This window comes from Phalacrocorax carbo, chromosome 8, assembly GCF_963921805.1.
Source record: "Phalacrocorax carbo chromosome 8, bPhaCar2.1, whole genome shotgun sequence".
Classification (NCBI taxonomy): Eukaryota; Metazoa; Chordata; class Aves; order Suliformes; family Phalacrocoracidae; genus Phalacrocorax; species Phalacrocorax carbo.
The window spans coordinates 39,992,371-40,013,804 of record NC_087520.1 but is presented as its reverse complement, the minus strand read 5'-3'; the positions used below and the strand labels follow the sequence as shown (position 1 = coordinate 40,013,804).

Genomic DNA, 21,434 nt, shown 5'->3' with positions numbered 1-21,434 from the left:
ATTGCACAGAGAATGAATTCCTTGACTCCTTCTTGGAGAGTGAATCTGTAGGAACAATCTGCTCATACTTCTCCCCTACGATGTCCCGTTTCAAATCTATACAGATGCAGCAGAGCTATTTCAAAGCAAATGCCTGAAGGCAATACAAAAGAGCTTCTGCTTTCCACAAGTCTTCTGCCTACCTGTGATGGACCAATTTATGAAGCTGACAAAACTTGCTATTAAAATGTGGAGACCATGAAAGTGTAATGTGTAACACCCAGCTAGAAAAAAATGACTCTTCTAGCTCCACCTGTTTGGTTTAACAACTGTAGCAAGTCTGTATACAAATTTTCAGAAATATCCTTCCTGTACGTGCCTCTCCGTTAAGGGCTGGTAATGCAGCCCATACCCTGGCAGCCCCGAGGTGACATCCAGAAACTGTGGTATCTCGAGAACTGCGGGTTCAGCTTGTCAGGCGATAAGCTGTCCATAAAGGCAGTGATAGAAATCGAGGGTCATATTTAATGGGAAAACAATTCCTCAGCACCTACCTGTTAGCTTCCCAGTGTGTGAAAAGTGGTTCCAGTGTATTGTTTTAGAGAAGCTGCGCTCTTGTGTGTATCTGTGTAAGATGGCATCAAGTGACCCCCGACGAACTTGAGTTAAAGTACACAGGGAGAGAATTCATCAGTCAGGCACTTAAGCATAAGCTTAATGTTAAGCATGCAACACAATTTTGTTAAAGTGAATTCAGTGGTATTATTTGTATGTTCAAAGTTAAGCACTGAACTTATCTGTTGTACTCTATCAGGGCTTAATAGCTTGTGTGCTTACTTGCAAATTTAAAATGCTTAATGTGTTTATTCTAGATTCTTCCTGTTGTTGCGCATCAGAAATCGTTGCCCACAACCAAATGGGGTAACACAAGCGTACAGCAGCAGTGCAGCCCAGCTCTTCCTAAGCCAGGGACGGAGGGACAGGAGGAAGCTGAATACGGACAGGGAAAATGCACAAAGCGGGTCTTCAGCAGCTGTTGAGCAGCAGATCAGGTTTTCCAAAGCCCTCAAGCAAATGTCACTAGTTTTGGCATTAGCCCCAAGGGCAGCAGAGCTAGGCCACTACTGAAGGCTTTTGAAAGCTTTTGCTCGTTGGATTGGGAATAGTAAGAGGAACATTGTGGTTTCTACGCAGCTGTCGGAGACAGGAGAGCTGAGCTCTGGTCTTTGCTCACCCATGGATGTACTACACTCGTGTAAGTGCTCTCACCGCATCACTAATCCGGGGATATCTATATTTTGCTTTCACGACTCATTTCCCTGGTATGTGCAAAGGTGATGGACCCCAAAACCTAGAGACATGAAAACTCCATGTAAGAGTAGCATGTGAGCTGGGCCACCCCACCTGGCTCCATCTTGAAGCATATGGAAGGGAGGTCTGGGGAGTTTTAAGCAGTAAACTGATATTCCACCCACTAATGACCAAAATCTAAACGTTCCCAAGTGATGTACTCAGCACCTTCTATTCTCACTGAAGTAAACAGTTCCTTTGGGACTACTTTCACGTGTCTTTAGGGGATGTAACCAAATTATACCACATGAGAGCTGGTAATTTTAATGTTATGCTGTAAGGGAAAAACTATAAACATAACAGGAAAGACTGGATGTTTTCCATTCGTATTTTTAGAAAAGTTGCTTCTCATCTGTACACATTAGTTTTTCAACATCTCTGGCAAGATTTAAATGAATTACTTAACTGGAATTGAAGAGCAAGTCTTACTTTTAAATTAAGGCAATAAAAGCTATTGTATTTTTTCTTTTAATTCTTAGAATATTTCCATAGAAGATAAAGATCAAAACCAGATCCAAGAGGCGATAAGGCTAAGAAAATACTCAATCTCTAACCTCATGGGCAGGAGACAGATAATTTGAGAGAAATGACTGGCTATGATCAGAAGTGTGGTCAGTAGAGACTGATGAATCCATGAGGTTTTAATCAGAAGCATTTCCACGTTGTGTCAGTCTTTTGTGATGGGGAGTACAGGGCGCGCAGGGCTGGAAGTGGTGTGGGGCCATGTGGTCAAGCTGCTGCTGCAAGAACCGGGTGCAAAACGTGGGGGAAAGCTGAGAATGGGCCTTGTGCAGAAAGATTGGCTTGAAAGTTCAGTTTCTTGCCTTCTGTCAGTGGGAAATCTGTAAAATATGTGAGTCAGAACCCAGCAGGAGATTTTGGGTTCAGAAACCAAAACCAGCCCAGGAGAAACACTTGGACAGCGGGGTGAGCTCTACTCATGCGGTCAGGGTTGGGCCTGTTTGAAACGGGGACTCTTTCTACAAGCTAAACTGACCCCTCTGAGGGCAGCAAACATGTCCTGCTTTGTGTGAGAGGTGGTGGCAGCCTGTCCTTGCTCCACAGAGCTGAAAACTCACATTTTCTTGGGTGAGGCACAAGTGGGATCTACTTGCTGGAAAAGTCAGTCATCTGAATTGTTGAGCAGGAGAGTTTCTATGCCCACACCCACCCCACCAAACAACTTTCTGCAGTATTCCCATGCTTCCCCTTTTGACATTAAGATGAGATTTTTCTCCTGCAACTGAATAGTAAATGTTTCATAAACAGTCTGTCTGCAAGTGGACCTTGAAAATTGATTATTTTTTGTTTGTTTCTTTTAGTGTCCAAATGTTTCTGCCATTATAAGGCAGACAGTTATTTTGCTAGGAAGGAATGTGAAGAATTAGAAAAGTTGAAAGCGATTACGACTCTGTCTTTTAAGACAGAGCCCTTCACAAAGCCTGGCATTCAGCCTGCTCAGACTGAGCATCATAAGACACCCTGAAGCCTTGAAATCCCTCAGTTTTAAACCCCATGGGGTGGCTTTTGCATTATCAGGGAAAAGATGATATTGCAGAGCCTATTCATATTTTAAAGGTCTCTGAGTTAATATTTATCCTAAGTAGATGTTTATTTTTGGCTACTTTTTTGTTTCTAGGAAGGCCACAAAGAGTTCAATGTTATGGAGAAATGGTTACTTTGTATTTATGGTTAAAGAAAAAAGAAGAAAAAAGAAAGTGCCAAACAATCCTGCCCCAGTTCTTTATTTAAGGAGACAATGTACTTTCCACCCATGCACAGGCAGTGCTTTACAGGCTGTATAATAAAACGCTGTTCCAGATATTGTCTAAACAGAAACAGATTTAACCCTGCTGTTGTGACTTGCATTGCTGGGTAATGAAAGTTTTCAATCTGGTTTTACTTTGGTTTATGCTCACTGAAGAACTGCACATCCACAAAACCCTGCCTTATGCACAGGGACCTGATGTTCCAGTGCCATCTGTATATAAAAGGGGAACATCCCCCAAAATCAAAAAAAACCCCCTAGGATTTGGCCTTTTGTGATTGGTAACGAGTCATAATTCAGCCCTCAAAGTGATATTTCCTGCAAAGACCACAGGTTATAGAACAGAACCCAGTGGTTTCAAATGAGACATGAAGGTGCTCATGACAATAAGGTAGTGACGCCTGCTGCTTCATTCCGTGACAAGAGGTCTGAAACCCAAGATTTTCTAACCCTAAAACTCTTTGAGGGTGAGTCAAATCATTTACCTATGCAGTCATCCACTAATAGCATACTCAAAACTGCTGAAAAGACTCTTTAAGTTGGCTTTGAAAGTTGCCCATTGCTGTGTTACCTAAAGCAACCTCCAAGTGTTTCTCCATAGGGGAAAAGACCTGTGATAAGAGATAGTCCCTGAAGACCTGAGAACAAAAGATGGGCTGCAGCATATGCATATCAGGAAACGGTCCATTAGTCATTAATTGCTCCGTTTCCGTACACCAACGGGGGTCACTCTGTCACTGAGGACCAGAGAGATTATAACAATAATATCAATACTGCTTTATTTACAATTTTATGAGAAAACAACTTTCTGTGGTTATTATATAGAGACTGGTTTGATCAAGTTTCCACAAATAAAACACTCTCAGAGGACAGTAGGAAGTTTGTAATGCGAAGCATTTTGCAGTGGGACTAAAGGCGTATTTCCATATGTCACAGAGCCACGTCCAGCTGTTGGGGCATGAACTAAGGACTAGGAGGAACCAGACTCTCCTCTTTGCTCCCCTATAGATTTCCTGTATGACCTTGAACAAGTTACTGAGTTTCACTGCTTGGGTGTCCAGGCAGTACTCTATTACACCCCCTTTTGTACTCCATGACACACCCTTTTATAATCTAAGTATTTCATATCCATAAAAGTCACCCTTGTTCAGGTTCCCCTAGCTCCTGCGCCAGCTACCTACTGTGGCCTATGCAATTACCTGTTCCAAAGCGGTCGGGTCCCTGAGCTGGCGCTGGGGGAGGATGGAGGGAGGTACCAGTGCTAGGCTGCTGGCAGCGTGTGCCCTGCCTGGCTAGGGCTGCCTGGGGCTTGCTGGGGCTGGGGTCACTGTGGTTTTCCCATCTGCAGATCAGAGGTAACAGGATTCACCTACTCCATGAGAAACTGTGTGTGGGTAAATTCAAGTGACACTAAGGGCAGGTATTATTATATAATGTGTGTCTTACAAGTGCTTGAGGTAGTCACTATAACAACATCCCCTAAAATTTGTGTCCACTTGAACTGCTCTGTCTCTGTAATCGCAGAGCAAGAATGGGCAGGTATGACTCTGATTCTTATCATCTAGGATTAAAACACAGCAATCACCCCAGCCCACCTCTTAGTATTCATTTTACTTATTAAAGCTTCCCAACAAGTCTCTGCAGTGATGTTATCTGCTAAATTGTGTGAGGTTTCTGATCATTAAGTGGATTGGTCTTCAAAGAGCTAAATGGAAATGAGCAATAAATATCAGTGTTACTTAGGTCATATAGTGCAAAATGACAAGGAGACCGAAAGACCTTCTGGCAACTGTAGAACAAATAAATATAGAATAGATTCACTAAAGCTTCTTGTGGGTTTTTATAAAGTTTCTCAATACTTTTAATTATTTTTTAAAAGCAAGTTAAAACGGAGAAGCAGACTTGGTCTTAAGGAGCAGGAACTCCTGAAAACTGGCTTTTTTTGCTTCATGGCTGCGACCTGAAGTTATGTACTTTCACTCCTGCACTAACTTTCTTCTCTGCAGAAGGGACGTTGTAATATTCATGTATGCGCTGGAGAAGGTACCATTATTACGGCAATTTCTACACTGCTTTGCACATAGACAGATGCACTTAAGAGGGCGAACCTCCCGCTGGTGGGTGTAAACATGAGCTTGAAGTTTTGCACCTGCAATTGTATTTCCTGTATAAAACTGAGCACTTGTCCCAGTAGCAACCTGACTGCCGAGGTAAATGAGGCAGCAGTGGTTGCAGTGACTTCTGCCTGTATCTGTGTTTTCATTCACTTGGAAAAGTAACCAGCCACAACAGTTGCCAGGGCAGACTGTATCCTCAACCAAATACTAGGAAAATCTTCCACATAAAGCACTGCAAGTAATACTAAATGACTGCATGATTTCTTAGACAGTATTTTAAGGACTTATCTTTACTCAGTGAAAAAAGCAGTTGAAAAAAATTCAGAATGTTGCAACTTTCATCTTAATTGCTCTTTTTAGTCCCTTTCCTGTGGTGTAAAATTATGACAGCAGCCACTGCGAATGGTGACTTTCTCCTTGTATAAGCAGTCTCGCCCTGAGAATAGTGCTCTTGTGAAGCCACATAGTCCTCCTTTACAACATGGCAAGGAGCAACTTTCGTAGCAATAGCTCTGCGAGCCTGAGATGTCCGTGCAAACTCCAGAAAACCAGGGACAAAATCCTCACCCCCGCCCCACAAACCCACTCACCCTGTTCCCACAGGCCAGCACTTTGCTCTAGCCAGGAGAGATTTTCCTTGTCCCTTCACCAGCTTTTCTCTTTCTGGGCAAGCAATGTTAGAAAGGGGTACAGTAGAGAATTTCTCTGGTAATAAAAACACCAAAACTTGACCATACTCATTCCTTTGGCTCTTTTATGGTCTTAGCTGTCGGCATCTCTTTCGTGGTGACTGAAACACTCTGGAGTTAGAAGTGGGACCAAAGAGGTGATTCAATTCAAATGGAGTTGGAAAGATGGAGGCAGAGAGAAATGGAAGTGTCAACTTTTTAAACAGGAAAGAAAGAAGGCTATAACCTAAAAACCCACAAGCCAGAAGGTAACAGTCATTTCCTATTTCTGTGAAGACTGTTGGGGTTTCTCTAAAGGAAGTTGGGGGTGGGAAGAGGACAGTTCCTGGTATTTTCCTCAGCTTAGAAAGCAGAGAAAAGTCATCAGGCTTCCTACGTGACTAAAAAGAAGTGTTACGGAAATTGTGAACTCTACTGCAGTACCATCACATGCTATATGGTAAGGGTTAGGGTACCATGATGATGGCTGTCAAGCAAGACAAGAAATCTTTACTCATATTTGACCTCACAGTGCTGTTCCCTGTATATAAGGGAAAAATTCTAGTTGGATGCTAAAATGATTCAGGGAAGGGTCAGAAGTGCCTTGACTCCATTCTTCCTGCCACTCAGTACTACTTGAGGCCGTTACATCTACGGAGCGTGCAGTGCACTTAGACCAAATACAGCCGAAAGCTTTCTCCACCATGGTGAAGCATTTATTCAAAAAAGGTGCCAGCAACAAAAGAGTCTATATGAGATTGCTGGAGAACACCCGTTAATTGGTTTCAGAAGATCTTCAAACAGGACTCAGGAACAAATCAAAGCAGTGTAAGGTAACTGTAAAATTTATAGTTCAAAATTAAATTATGCAGTACTTGTTAAACATAATATTTTAAACTTCTGTGGAAGCATCATAAGGCTTTTAAATTATAACTGTGATCAAGCGTGATGTGAAATACTATGGCTCCCATTCTGCAGACAGGTAAATCAGGCACAATACAGTGATGAAGGCTTGAACGTGCTTCCTAGGCACGGCATAAGGACGCACATCACCTGGGTTGTCATGCCGTTGTCTGTCTCCTGTCTCCCTTTCCATGGTGCACAGCAAAGGGGGGCGGGCAGCTACAGAGGTTTTGGTTGCTCTTGTAGGATCAGACCTCGAGTGACTTGGGCAAGGACACAGAACCGAATAGCAACGTTAGGATGAATGTCGATAGGTTCTGCTCCCATTTTCCAGTTAATAGGCATTCAGCTGAGGAGGGCAGTTCTGTACAGGAAAAAATTCATTATACAAATATGTCCTGAGCTGAAGCAACCCAGAATGAAGATTAGAAGAAGAAAATTCTGGTCTCAGGTCTCAGCTCCCCAAGTACGAGATGCTAAAGCTGAAATGGTTTGACTTGTGCTGGAGCCTGATGTGCAGGGCCCATGTTTTTAAAGCTGTCATTTTGCATTTGTTGCATCTGTTAGGATTTACATAGCCGTCTATGAAATCTGGGCTGTAAATGTTGATTTTAAACAAAGACATTTCCATAGAATCTTTATTGTCTGTGTAGTGGTAAAGTGCTATGAATAATTTTTCCCAGGTGCTTAAACAGGTGGTGTCTTCAAGGGAAGCAGGGCTTCTTTCATGTTCCTTGTAATTTGTGCTGTCTTAAGCCTTCATTGTCAATGTCTTGGGTGAACTTTTATGGCAGTTTGCAGTGTGCCTTCCCCACAAAGATGCTGGATATCCAACTCCATGATTGGAATATAAGTGTCACAGTAATTTATTTACAGGGAAGGAAATAACACAGTGGCTCTATTTGCTACTCCTAAATTTATTTTCTCTTCTTTTGTGCAGTGTAAAAATGTTAGTCATCTCCAATGGTCCTTGGAAATAAGCTTTCCAAATATATTCTCATACTCTATATAGATGCACTGATGACACTCCAGCAGTTCTGCAAGAGGAAATCTGAAATTGTGGCACTAAATGACAAGGAAAAAAAATCACTGGGGAGAAAACTCTCCATAAAAATCTGAGGATGATTATGGAGCATTGGGAAATGTTGCCAGAGCTGGACTGCATACTCATTGAGTCCTCATTTCTCAGACATCATTGATTAAAGGTGGATGGAAAAGTGCCATACAAAAGAGCAGACTCACAGGCTGCAGCTTCTGTTTCTATCTGCTTTTGGGCTGCAAGTTCAAACCTCTGTGGCAAAACTGGGATTTTTAATTCTTGTACTTAGGGCCCAAGCGAAAATGCTGGACCGAGAAGGGGCTGGATCGCCACGATGCTCGTGAAGCTGTGCCACCTTCGCTAGGAGCTTATGTTCAGAAATGGGAAGGAAGCTGTGGCAGCCAGGTTTGAAAATGGAGATTGATATGACTGCAACTTTCCATTTCCTCATTCAGTTTTTTCAAAAAGCCATAATACTTGCTTTCCTAAGAAATGTGTGTCATGGACTTGGATTTATCAGCATTTTTAAAAGCAATGGATGTGTATGCTTGCTGAGATCCATCAATTATGAGGGCATATATAAGCTGTATAAACATTTCCATGTGGCTTTGGGGTCTCCCTCAGTGACGTCCTATGTCCATCCTGTCCACGCTCATTTATTCTGACACACACAGAATCCTCCGTGACTGATGACACTGCAAAAGTGAGTGATTGACCTTTCCCTGGTGTATATGTGCAGAGATCATCCATCTGCACAGACAAAGGGCGGGGGGGGAGCTGCACATAGGTTTTAGGGCTATGCTTGAAGGAGTTAGTACCGTGACAATTCAAGACACTGGTAGTTCGGCCAAAGAACTCGAAGTAATATGAAGCAGAAATATGGTAGTATATGAAAATATCACCTCTGCTTCTCCAGCCACATGTATGTCATCCCAAAGATAACACACTATATATCTATATATTTTTTATATATATGTGTGTGTATATATGTGTATCAAAACCTTTTTTCCATTAAAGAAAAAAGCTGTCATTAGGACATGTAAGCTAAAGCAAATTACTGAGTACCTATTTTGTTCAAAAACTCTGAAATAATTTTTTCTTCTTCCTCCTCCTCATTTTCCCAGCCATATGGATTTGCCAGTTCACTGCATTGTTGCATGTTTATAACACAGCATTTCTTCAGCAGCTGTCACTATCTCATAATGCCATAGTACATCTTGTTTGCTGAGTTGCAGGCCACAATATGACAGAAAACAGCTTACACTTAAGGAAAAAAAGACCGTTACTTGACATCCATTTGGAAGGTGGTTGTGGACTTAGAGAAGGCAGAGAGAGCACTAACAGCTCTCTCAAATATGTCCACTGCTCTAGCTTTGTGTCGGGGCTGCTAATTCACCACCAGTGCTTGACATTTAGCATGATACGATTTAGGCTACATTTACTGGAGACATGGCCCTTTTTTACCTTTGCTAACCTGTGACACACGAGTTAGCTACTGGGATGTAGCCTGGGAGCCTGACTTACTAATGGGTGTTCTCAGACTAGCAAAAAAGTGGGTGAAATTAGAATAGGTGCATGCCCACCCAGAAGTTGTGTGCGAATTTTGGAGATTTCGATGTACTGGATTAAAGTTGCCCTCAGTCTGGCATAATGATATATTCACTGCAGGATTAGAGCTGAGGTACCAAAGCATTAATTAAATGTGTGAGCTTCTTTCTTGTCCAAAAGACAGAGAATCTGTAAGAACTGCCCTAAAATGAAGTTGTCTGGAAGGGGCAGAGAAATATTGAGGCTATCTTCTGTTATTGCAGTTATCTTCCTTGCCTGGCAGCTCTCAGACAGGGCCAAGAGCTGGGGAAATTGCTCTGAGGACTCTCTTGTCACATCATCATGCTCTGCATGCTCGCTCTGGGCCAAAATGCAGGATTTACCGAGCACATGGCATATATTCATCTGGTTGTGTGAGAGCATGTGTGGGTGTTGGGTCACAGGGAAAGGAGCCTCTTGCCCTATTTCTCATGTTATCACAGAGAGCTAAAGTTTGGGGCTACCCCAGCTAAAAGCTTGCTCACGTAGGCTGTATTTGATGCAGATGTTCAGTCTGCTGCACTTTTTCAGATGTGACTTTCTGCTCATGCTTATCATTTGACCATCACCAGAACAGGAAGAAAGGTTTGGCTTTTATTTTTTTTCTTTTTTTATTCTAATGAATATTATGACATGATAGCTTGAATTTTCAAAGCATCTTATAACATGTTGCAGATGGTGGTTTAATGATGTAACATGCCTTCATAGAAAATAAAACACATCCCTGGTAGTTAGGCTGAATGCGATCAGATAGCACTAGATCACAAATTGGTGTTGCTAGCTCCTCTCACGTGAGCCTGCTTCGTGAGATTTTACAAAAACATAAGCAACCAGGAAATATTTCCTCTTGTAGTCAGTCATTAGCAGAGAAAGAGCAATTGTACAGTCTAAGATTATCCAGCAGTAGAAAGAACATCCTAATCCCAGACATGAGAGACAGGATGTCCATTAGGAATGGTAGCCACTGATCAATAGTCTAATTTAGCATAGAAAGGTTTTATTGCTTTGGGAGCTGGAAGGAGGAGAGGGAGGTATTGCAGTGTTTTCAGTTCTAGTCCTGCCTCTGCTGCTGATGCACCCCAAAGAAACACTGGCTGACTCCACTGCTTTTCCACAGCCATAAGATCAAGCAATAATTTTAAACTAGCAGACCATTATGTATTTTGAATGTGCATTTTATTATGTATGGAACAGCACAAAAGAAGAAAATCCATTTCTGACAATGCCAGGAGTAAGCTGACATTTTTCTGCAGTTTGTTTCTGATCAAAGCCAGCCAATTTCTAGGCCATCAGCAAAGAAAATAATTATGAAAGTCTTTTTTTAATATATTTTTGTAATAAAAAAATATAGAGATAAAATTCCAAAGCAGGACTTAAAAAAAATTATTTTCTACAAATATGCAAATATTTTCTACATGGTATTTTTAATGTTTTCAGAACACCTGTCCCCCGTTCCCCTCCCATACTTCTCAGAAATGAGATTTCAAACTGTGAGCTGGTGAAGTGCATCACCTTCAATGGTGAACTCAGCTGCCAAAGGTTTTTCTAACCAGCTGAAGGGGTAAAAGTTGCTATTATTACGTGAACTAGCTAATTAAGAGTAAGCATTACCAGTAAAAACTTTATGTGCTGGAATTTATATAAGGGTCAGGTAATCACATGAGTAGGAGGTGGCAGGAGGCGTGCTGGCACACCACGGCTCTCGCTCCTGCTCTGCCTCCTCTGAGGAACTGCTCCCGGTCTAAAGCTCGGGAAGGGCACGTCCAGCTTAACGCAGGAAAAGTGATAAAATGGTGGTAGCAGAGCCTAATAGATTTTCAAGGAGATTGGGCGGGAGCCACGGAAGGTAGCAGTGAGGCATAGAAAGCAAAAGTACACCAGGCCTCATTTAATTATCTTTTTCACACTGCATTAATCATCACAAAAACAGGATTATGCCTATTTTTACATCAGTGTTGGAGGGTAATACAAATGTCATTTTGTGCACTGTCATTAGTAACTGTTAAATTAAAAGTTTGAAAAGCAAAATAATGAGGGCAGGCTGCTCCCTTGACCTATTTTTCAGCAACAACTTTTTCCCCTTTGACCTCTGAATCTGAATTTCCCTTATCAAATCATCATCTGATTTCCTATGACTGTTCTCGCTTTCCCCAGCCCCCACAGCCACCCTGGTATTTGTTGGTCCCATGACCTCCCTCTTCAGCTGTCTTATTTTATGTGTCGGTTTGACAGTCAGTCATTTTTTTTTTCATCCTACAGCATCCATGACTCCTTGCTCTCCAGTAATCTTCCTCCTTCTCCAGCTGCTCTTCCAGCAGCTCCGCTGGCGCCTCCTGTGAGCTGACTCCTTCGGTGTCTGCTCTGGGGCTTGGCTCAAACCCTGGCCCACCAGCTCCCAGTTACCATGGCCCAAGTCTCCATCCCAGCCTTTTCCCTACCTTATCCCTTCTTCCCATGAAGGTCTATAGAGGCTGTAGATTTAAAAGATACCTAATGTGCCTAGTCCTGCTTGTCTCTGTTTCGGTTTACCATTTTTTCTGTTCTGATTTTTCTCTCTGGCTTTCTCTCTCTCCTCCACTGTCCCTGTTCCCCCTTTTTGCCTCTACCCTGAAATAATTTAAATAACTCAGTTTTTTGCAATGGTCTCCATCCAGATGTGGCCATTATCTGTCATTTCAAAAAGAGGTCCATGAACAAATTTGGCTAGCTATATGCTGGTTTAATGATGTGGGATCCTTTCTCACCCCCACAAGCGCAATAAATGAGTTATTAAGTTAAATATACCTGTTACTGTACTTGCATAATTATTCTTCCTACACTCAGGGGGGGTAGAGGTTCTGTATTAAATTTTACAGTAGCAGTTGTCTCAGTGATGGCTCAGGTTGATTGCTGCAGCAAAAGATGCAGTTTTTAGTGTTCTTAAAAGAATAACCTTGCACTTCACTCGGAATTCCCTTGGTCTGAATTTATGGGAGGGGGCTGGAAAAAATAAGTACATAATGTCTTCTTAGGTGGAATTTATCCTAATCTTTTCAGCTCCTTATACTCATGTATCGGCCAACATATAGCTCACCTTTTTCCTGCACACACCTGTGTCTATTATCTCTGGCTTGGAGGGACGGCGGTGTGAGTATTGCAAACGTAGGCAAAATTCCAGGCTGGTGTATAAGATGCTGTGTTTGTCATGGGGTGAAATACATAAGTCTGAAATCCAGACTATGACAATTTCCAGTGATTTAAGGATACGAGATGAATCAGATCAGTCACAGCTCTGATTTCGGAGGAATGTGCAGGAATATATCTTCTCACATTAACATCCCCTGACTGTGATCAGTCTTTATCACCCATACCTCGACCTGAACGATGGACAATTGACTGCATCTGTTTCTACTTTACTAATTTGATCTACTTCAGAAAACTACTCTTGCAGGAACTTTAAAGATGAAAGATAGCATCAATTATATTCTCTAACACAATTTATTTCTAAGCACCCATGTATACATTTCTGATTCGGTACAATTTTGCCAATCCCATAAGAAGGGATTTTATGATGATCTGAAAACCTTCTTTCCCAAGACTGTTTATAAACACACGGCAAAGCCATATATATAGGCAGATACTCCAGAACTGTTGGTAAGAATAAATCATACTAACTGCATGCAGTTCCAAAATTTTACCCATTTGTACAACAATGGGTCAAATAAATGTAGCGAATCCTCTTTTTGGTTCTTGTTTTTTCCAATGTTTGTGTGTCACCACATGCAACCTTGGTTGCAGTTGGCACTGAAGGCAGATCTGCTCTTTTCCTACTGCACCCACAGCAACGGTATTGCGAGGTAGCTGAGGTGTTTCATGGGAAGGAAAGCTGTGTTCATACAGTATCTAATAATGCAGCGTAAAAGACAACACGTTCTAAAATTAACCAGTGCAGATACTTTTTTGTGCCATTGAAAAGTCACCTCTGGAACGCACTGACACATTAGCATAGCCTCAGCTGGGGATAGTTACATGGGTTTGTATTACTATAATAAAGTTTATAAGTCAGGATTTTAAAAAGGACATAAACCTTGCTGTTTCTTTCGAGAAGCCACTATCTGGTTAGGCTCTGAAGAAATGCTTGAGCAAGTAGGTTATTCTGTCAACTCGGTGCAGCAGGTATTTTTCACCTTGCTTCAGAGAAGGGTGGGAGGATCTAGTAACTGATGAATAGAGGATACCAGACAAGATGGAGCACTGGCTTGATGCCATATGATAATTTCAGTGTAATTGTTTTGCCTTTAGGCTGCTCTATCTGATTAGACCAGTCTCTAGCTGATCCAAGGTTGGGAGAATGCAAAACCACTGTAGTGTTGTGCTAAACACAATGCAGCCAGACCAAATAATCTGGGTCAGTTATCCATGCAGATCTGCAGATACAGGCATGCATGCAGTTTTGCATGAGGAACATAACATACAGTAGCTCCAAAGCTGGGAGGAGAATTAGTAATTTGCTGAGATAAAAGTTGTGGCCTCTACAGTAGGCTGGGTAATCATATAAATAAATATAAAAGTCCATTTTAGAGCAGCGTTCTTTTAATACTAATTGGATGCAAAAATCTTATCACATTAGTAACCTTCATACCTTTATAATAAGTCTTTTATTGTATTAGCCAGCTTGGTTTTCACTAATATGATACGAAAGACTTGCTAATATATTAGGAAAGTCACTAACACTATTAATTTACTAGATAAATTACTTCTCTATCTTGGAACTTTAAATGAAATGGAATTCACTAATCCTAATTGGTTTGCCTTCTACCAGAATTATTTCCCATTAGTTCAGCATGTTTTCTTTTTCGTACTTGAACAGAAGAGATTTCTTAAACTCAAAGCCTTGGGGTACAGTATATGGGTTTATTAATTATCAGGTATTCATTCAAGGGGGTTAATTAAGCAATAACTTTCCATTGACTGGAATATACAAAGGAATAAAAGGCTTGACTTGTCCTGCTGATTAAAGCACTGAGGCCATTGTGTCATCATTTTGCTCCATTTGGTTGTTGGGGAATAAAGATTTTTCCACTATTTAACATAATTGGCTGAGAGCTCGGAAACCCTGTTCCTTGTATACAGGAACTTTGTTGGTTTGTTGATTTTTGTCCTTCCTCACCCACCCCGTCTCTGCTTGGTGGTGAGTGCTGTGATGTTTCCTCACAGCTGTGGACCTTGGTGCTGCTATCCATGTCTTTGTCACCTGAAGATTTGAGAACTGCAATGCAGTACAGGGAGCTAAATCCCCAGAGAAATGAGGAGCTGGTGCTGAAGGCAAGCGTCCTGCTGAGTAAGCAGCGTATCTTGCTGTATGCACATGACACCTATGCTGAGGAATTGGTACTTGGCTGCGCGTTGGCTTCCAGGCAGAGTTTATGGTGTTGGCTTTGACGTTTGGGCCTAATTCAAACCTCTTTGGAATCAGTGGAAAATCTCACCATGTACTTCAATTGATTTTGGATCAGGCCCAGCAGTCTCGGAATAGCTTGTCTATGCAAGAGACACCCTCTCTTCTCAGGGGATATTGCCTCCTTGTTTGGGAGGAGCAGCATTTCAGCTAGAACATCGTTTTTTGGGAAGGAGCGTGAGCTGCCCTCAGGTGAGGACTCTTGCAAGGGCTACTTTGGTCTAGGGCTCATCCTGCAGGGACTTGAATCTGTTGGCTTTTAGGGCGTACCTTTGAGAAGTGGATCCTTTGAGGGCATAAATTAATATATTAGAATAGGTGGAAGAGACAGGGGTTTTTCCTAGAGCTTCCCTAGGTCCGACTGAACTCCATTTCATATAACAGCCTCCCCAGGGCTGTGGCAATCTGTTTTAATTAGAGCAGCCTCCGAGCATCTCTCGATTATGCTGAGGAATGGGACTTCACTGAGAATTTAGCTGACCCAAGCTGTGGGAGCACAAAGGCCATCGTTGCGCAGGCCTCCCACGTACCCTCATTTGCACTGTATGAGTCTTCAGCCCGAGCCAGCTCTCTGCCATCCGGGCTCTGGAATCCATTTATAAAAGAAGCTTGTGGTTGTGTCTGTTTGTTGGTAAATGCATATTATACACTAGCTGGAGCTGGCTGGCTGGCTGAAACTGCCGCTCACAATCAGCCGTGCATCACTGAGTCAGCGCATCCCAAAGCCTGAGCACATCTCTGCCCAGGGGAAGCAGGGCTGGGTCCCCACCACGCCCGGGAAGGTGGGGCCTCCGGGTACCGGCGCAGGAGCCCACTCGTCCCAGGCAGAGAAGGAGAAGGAGGTGGAGCTGCAAGCTGGAAAAGTGTGTGATATTAGAGTGACTGCTGAGTTTATTCTCCAACAAGCGTTAGCATGCTTTTCTTGCTTGATTGTTTTGGTGATTGTGGTAAAGTACAGATGTTATGCAATGGTAGGACTGGTAACACTGGCCACTGCCAACTGTGGTGCCAGGAATCATTTATAAGCTTCCCAGCAATGAGCTCTGTCAGCACATGCTTCACCTCCTGTTACCATTGCAGGCAACACCGTTGAGCCAAGCCATGTTGTGATGGAGATACCCCTTCCATCAGCGAGGACCATACCAGTCTTCTGGGAGAAGGGCTTCTTGCTGCCATGAAACCACTGTGCTGTGCCCGCGCCATCCTCTGTTAACTCTTGCAAACCAGCCAGACAAGCTGAAATTCCAGCATCGCCGTACCAAGAGGGACGTTTTGGTAAAATGAAAAGATTTCGAAATCTCAACAAGAAAGGCTGTAAAATTGCCTTGAGTGTTTGAAATAATGTATGTATGCATATATCTAGGTATACCTGTATAACTACATGAGCCAAACGACTTGCTTTGGCTTGCTTATCATTCTAAGACATAAAACAGGTAATCTAGCTTTATTTGACACCTACGATAATCATCCAAGAAAATGAGAGGCTCTGTAATGGAGGTCTATAAACAGGTCTTGCAGGTCATTCGCACAAGCTGGCTCTGCACGCCAGGGCTCTATGGAAACGTGGCTATAAACACTGTGTTGGATCAAGAGCTTCTCTACTGACAGAAAAGACGAACACTAAAGCTGTACAAAACTGACTAAGGCTCAGAAAATGATTCACTCTCTTAATTAATTTTCCATTTTGGTTGGTGGAATGCCCTTAGGTGGCTGCAGTGGGCTCAGATTTCTTCTTTCTGGGCAGAGTTCACCTTTGCACAAGGACTGGGAAACTCTCCTCTCCCACCCTCCATGCACTGAGGAGCCCAGGCAGGACTCTTTAAGGGAATATTTTCCTCTACCCGAACCATTCTGAATCACACTAATTTCTTAAGGCACAGTCACATGTGGCTCAGAGGCTTATTTAATTGCCAGCACAGTGGTACGCTGGGAAGCCTGTAGCCTTGCTTTGTTAAGCAATGCCCATCCCCATCTCATAGAAAGTATCCCCAAGTGCATCACTTCAGTCTTCTGTCACGACAGCCCCCAGTAAAAGCAACTGTACATGTGAGCAGTCCTTCTTGCAAAGGATGCCGTGTTCTGGTTCATTTCCCGGTTGCCTTTGTGCTAAAACTCTTCCTTCACTGCGCGAATCAAGCACTCATAAAACAAGGCAGAGCTGGCGAGCAGAGTCAGGCATGCACTCCCTAACCCGTGCAGGATTCAAATGCCCGCGGTCTGCCATCTTGTACCAGTGCAGCTGGAGTAAACTCATGCTACAACACAAATGTTCGCATGCTGCTTTTATGTCAAGTTTGTGTGGTCATTGAAGTTCAGTAGAAACAGTTTGCTTGCTTTCTTTTGAGTAATAACAAATTGAAGGCTCTGCTCCAGCAGTTTCTTCTATGATTTACAAGTACATCCTTAGGCACAGTTTTCCCACTGAAATCCTTTACTCTGATCAGGAGACACGTCGAAAGAGGTGGAAAGAGCCCCCATGTCACGCCCCAGGACATCCTAGGGAGGGGATAGGCAATCCTGTGCCTTATCTCTCCCAGCTCTCCCCCTACGATATGCTTGGAGAAATTACTAAGCTGGGGAGAGGAGCTGGAGCAACATGAGGTAGGTGCGTAGGAGGTTGCCAGTGGGGTTGTTCCAGCTTATGCTGGGAGTCACCTTGACCCAGCACTACAAAGGAAATGTAAAACTAAATTTCTTCTTTCCATTCCTGCCCCACAAACTGTACAGCATAAAATGTATCACTTTTTTTTTTTTTTTTTCAAATAGCATTTGTATATGCATTATTAATGTAACTAAAACCCAAACTTTCAATTTGCCACTCCCTGGACACTTGCACTTAGAAATGTGTGTTATATCATTGTCTGTTTAGAGATGGTGTTAAGTTCTAGCTGGAAAAGAAAGGTGTGGTGCTGGGAACTGTATCTTTCCCAAAAGAAACACTGAAGTCTCTATTTTTTTTCAGGACAGCAGTGTGTAAGGGTCTCGCCTGATCTGGGCACAGGGGGAGAGCAGCATAATGAGAGGGCATGGTCTGTTCTACTCTACCAGGCAGCAGCTACAATTTGGCTGCTTCTGCCGTTGCACCTGCACTAATCCGTGATTTGTCTGTTTTCCCCCTTCCAGTATTTTGCTGATAAACATCAGTTTAAAACCCAAAATGTAGCCCACTAATAAATCATAGTTATTTGTTCTATCAAGCTTTCACCTGGCTAAGCCTTAAATTTCTGCTGCCCTGAGGAAGACTTAGATTAGGGTGCTCCATATGGTATCAGGGATGGAAGAAGGTTTATGGAGCTGGGGTTTTTTAGCAAACCATCAGAAGCTTTAGGGTTCCACTTTACTCCTGAGGAAAGCTGCTGGCAGAATAGATTTCCCTAGTCAGGTTGGCAGAAAAATTACTGACACCTCTAAGAAGCTAGGTACGGACTGGAGTTTTGGCCCAGTGAGCTTTTTAAAGTCAAGATTCCCATGAAAGCCACGTGAAGTCAATGGAGACATTTCCACTGATTTCAAAAGGCTTTGAGTTGTATCATATATCCCACAGAGTAAAAATCTCACAGGCTCTTCAAAACCTGACTTAGGTGGATTTGGACAGTAGGTCTGTGGTAAAGGGGAAGGGGACAACAGCTCCCTTCCTCTCTGAGGAAGACAGAAGGTGCAGAATATGCACCTGTTGGCTTATCTACAGCGTGGTGTGGCCCCAGAGCAGCCAGTGCCCATTGCAGGGAGCCACAAGGGATGTGCCACCCGGCCAGCCGTTGTCCCTCATGACGTCTCACCAACATTTTCCGTGGGCAGGCTGTGGTGCAGTGGGGTGATCAGGAGTCACTGACGCTCTGGAGCCTATCATGATCCGTGCAATGTAGGGGTGGAGGCCGCAGCTTCTTGGGTGTTTGTCTCCCCTCCACCAGATGGGAAAATAGCTCTTTTGTGGAAGTCTGAAGGTTGGGAGATGACCAGCATTAGCACGCACACCTTGCAGAGGCCTATGCCTTCAGGCAGGAATTAGACAAGAGAGTTGAGTTGAAATGGGAAGAAACTGCTCCTGAAGCACCCTATGGTGGAGTGTAAGGTTTCATTTCTAACGTCCAGCACCTGCACTCAACTGCGCTTGGGAGAAGCTGGCTGTTTAACTCTGGGTACTGTCAGCAGGGCCAGGATTTTGACTCCTGTAATTAGCAGATAACATCAGGACATCAGTGTGCCAGGCAGCAAAGGGGTCCCTTCTCCAAACATCTGCCCCCAGCGCCCCACTAGGAGGAGAAAAATATGAGCACAGGGAATTACAGTGACAGCCCCCACGATCTGGCATATGTCACTGCCTCCGAGGCTGATTTAACTGGGCGGCAGGTAGAAAAGACAAATATTCACTTGAGGAGCTGGAGAAAATGGAGGCAAGGCAAAATGAGATAAAACCTATTAGAGAGAGTGTTTTACAGTGCAATTCCTTGGGGGTCTGGGAAGGAAGGAGAAAGCTCACCATAAATGGAAGAAGTCTTGAACTATAATTAATTTACCTTGTCCAAGTTTTTTACCGCATTTCTACCGTATTTCCATGCATGAGAAAAAAAATACACCAAAACTCACACGTTCTGTATTTTTTAAGTACACAACAGATAACTGTCTCACAACAGATTAGCATTGTAGTATATTTGCTCAGTATATGTAAGGGCTTGTGATGGTCTTGGACTTCAGCTTCAGATGAAATAATCAAACTGGACTGAGAGCGTTTATTGGAAAGACAGTATGAGAAAAGATGCTGCTGCTGTCTGAACTACCTGACTCCTGCAAATTAACAACATAAAGCAGAGGTGTTCTTGGAAATCTGTAGGCAAGATGCTAAGCTCCACTGCTTGCACTTAGCCAAATGGGTATCAGGAGCAGTGAAGGCAGCTGCCCTCCCAAAGCTGCTGGTCACTCAAAGTCAATCTGGGATGTGACAATCAACTCAGAGTCTCTCTAGCCCATATCTTACCAAAAAGAGGCTGGGAAATCAGGCTATATTTAACATTTCTAGCACTAGCTGTAGTAGATTCCAGCTTAGTTACCTGTGTGGGTTCTATAGGTAAATGTATGCCTGTACCAAATGTAATTTGTGCTTCTCACAGTGCTGTCAGCAGCAGACAAGACACCAAAAGATCTGATCTGCCTGAAGCCAGAGCTCACATAATCACTTTTGCTATGTGGAACTGCAGCAGATACAAATGACAGGATTCCAGTGAAGGTCTGAACTGTCCCCAGGTTCAAGGATGCTTGGATCAGGGCCTGGAGTCTGATAGGAAATCAAGGCTAAATTTTGCACTTTCCCCTTTATAGTGTTGACTATACAGAAAAAAAAAAGAAATATATGGAAGGAAGCAAAACATATATATGCACTTCTGCAGTCTGAGAGCTGGTTTCAGTACTGCGTACTTTTATGTAGAACTCAATAAAATGCATTTGCAAACATAATTACAGATGCAGCAATGTTCTCTAATAATGGATTATATAACGCATGTTTTGAAATGCATTCGTATCAAGTTCTTGGCAAATTATACTACCTACTGTAACCAGGTGTTATAAAACCAATTATGGGTATATAGGAATTACTGACACAATGTATGTATCCCTTAAATAAAATACAATTTCAGGTGGTTGTAAAGCATACTGTAGAGGGTGGTGGAGTTGTTTTGAACACACTGGAGCCAGCAGCACAGGAGGGGAAGCCGTTCTTGGGGAAAGCATCGTGATAAATCGGGCTTCAATGCATATCGTCTGACTTGTGGCTCAAGGCCTACAGGTGGATCCAGCTGTCCTTATGTGCCATGATATTTTGCCCTGTTTTGTAGTCCTGTAAATTCCCATCAAAATATGTAGCACTTTGCTCACCTAACTAATGAATGAAAGGTAATTAAGAAGACCCTAGTCCTGAATTAATATCAAGCTTTTATGATGCTTCAATTTGCTGGATTCCCACATGAAGGCTTTATCCAAAGCCTTTTCAGTTGAGTGGAAATTTACTACTGAATTGGGCAATCTTTGCATAAAGTCTTGGTTTAATTTTGCCAGATTATTTCTTTAGGGCAGAAGGGATGTTATTCTGAGTTATTAGGTTATGTATGTTGCTGTGTCATGAGAAAAACAAATGGATTTCTTATTCTACTTCCTCATCACTAAAAACAACCTCTAGTAAAAGATAAGCAGAACCAGTACAGATAAAAAGGAAGCCCCTTCCCTTTTCTCCCTGCAGTGAACCTTGACCCAAACTCTCTTTTTTTGTGTGGTTCCTGTTGTTGTTCATATATTTCCTAGTTCTGCCTAGGACACAACCACACGAGTTCCCATCATCTTGTTTCTTTGCTATTCAGAAAAATCTTCTCCAGCCCAGTTTGTGTGACAATGGATGTTTGGGTAGTTTGAGAAAGCAAATAGTGCACGGACCATGGCTACCACATCTGCGAACTACAGATGTGGCTTAAGCATGCAGCTGCAGAACCATATCCCTCAAGGTATCAGATACAACTTTTTTGAGAATGAAGTACACCATATAGCATGCCCAAAGCCCAGCTCTCTGGATCAAGGGACCTGGCTGCAACTGAGTGAGATG

At 42.8% G+C, this 21,434-nt stretch overlaps 1 long non-coding RNA gene across 1 annotated transcript in view; it reads left to right on the top strand.

Annotated features, from left to right (window-relative positions):
* Positions 1-20,450, top strand: part of LOC135314801 (uncharacterized) — a 223,270-nt gene extending 202,820 nt beyond the window's left edge. Inside the window, exon 5 of the long non-coding RNA XR_010374296.1 lies at positions 15,929-20,450. This is a non-coding gene — a long non-coding RNA (uncharacterized LOC135314801). The remainder of the gene's footprint in view (positions 1-15,928) is intronic.
* The last annotated feature ends 984 nt before the right edge of the window (positions 20,451-21,434 follow it).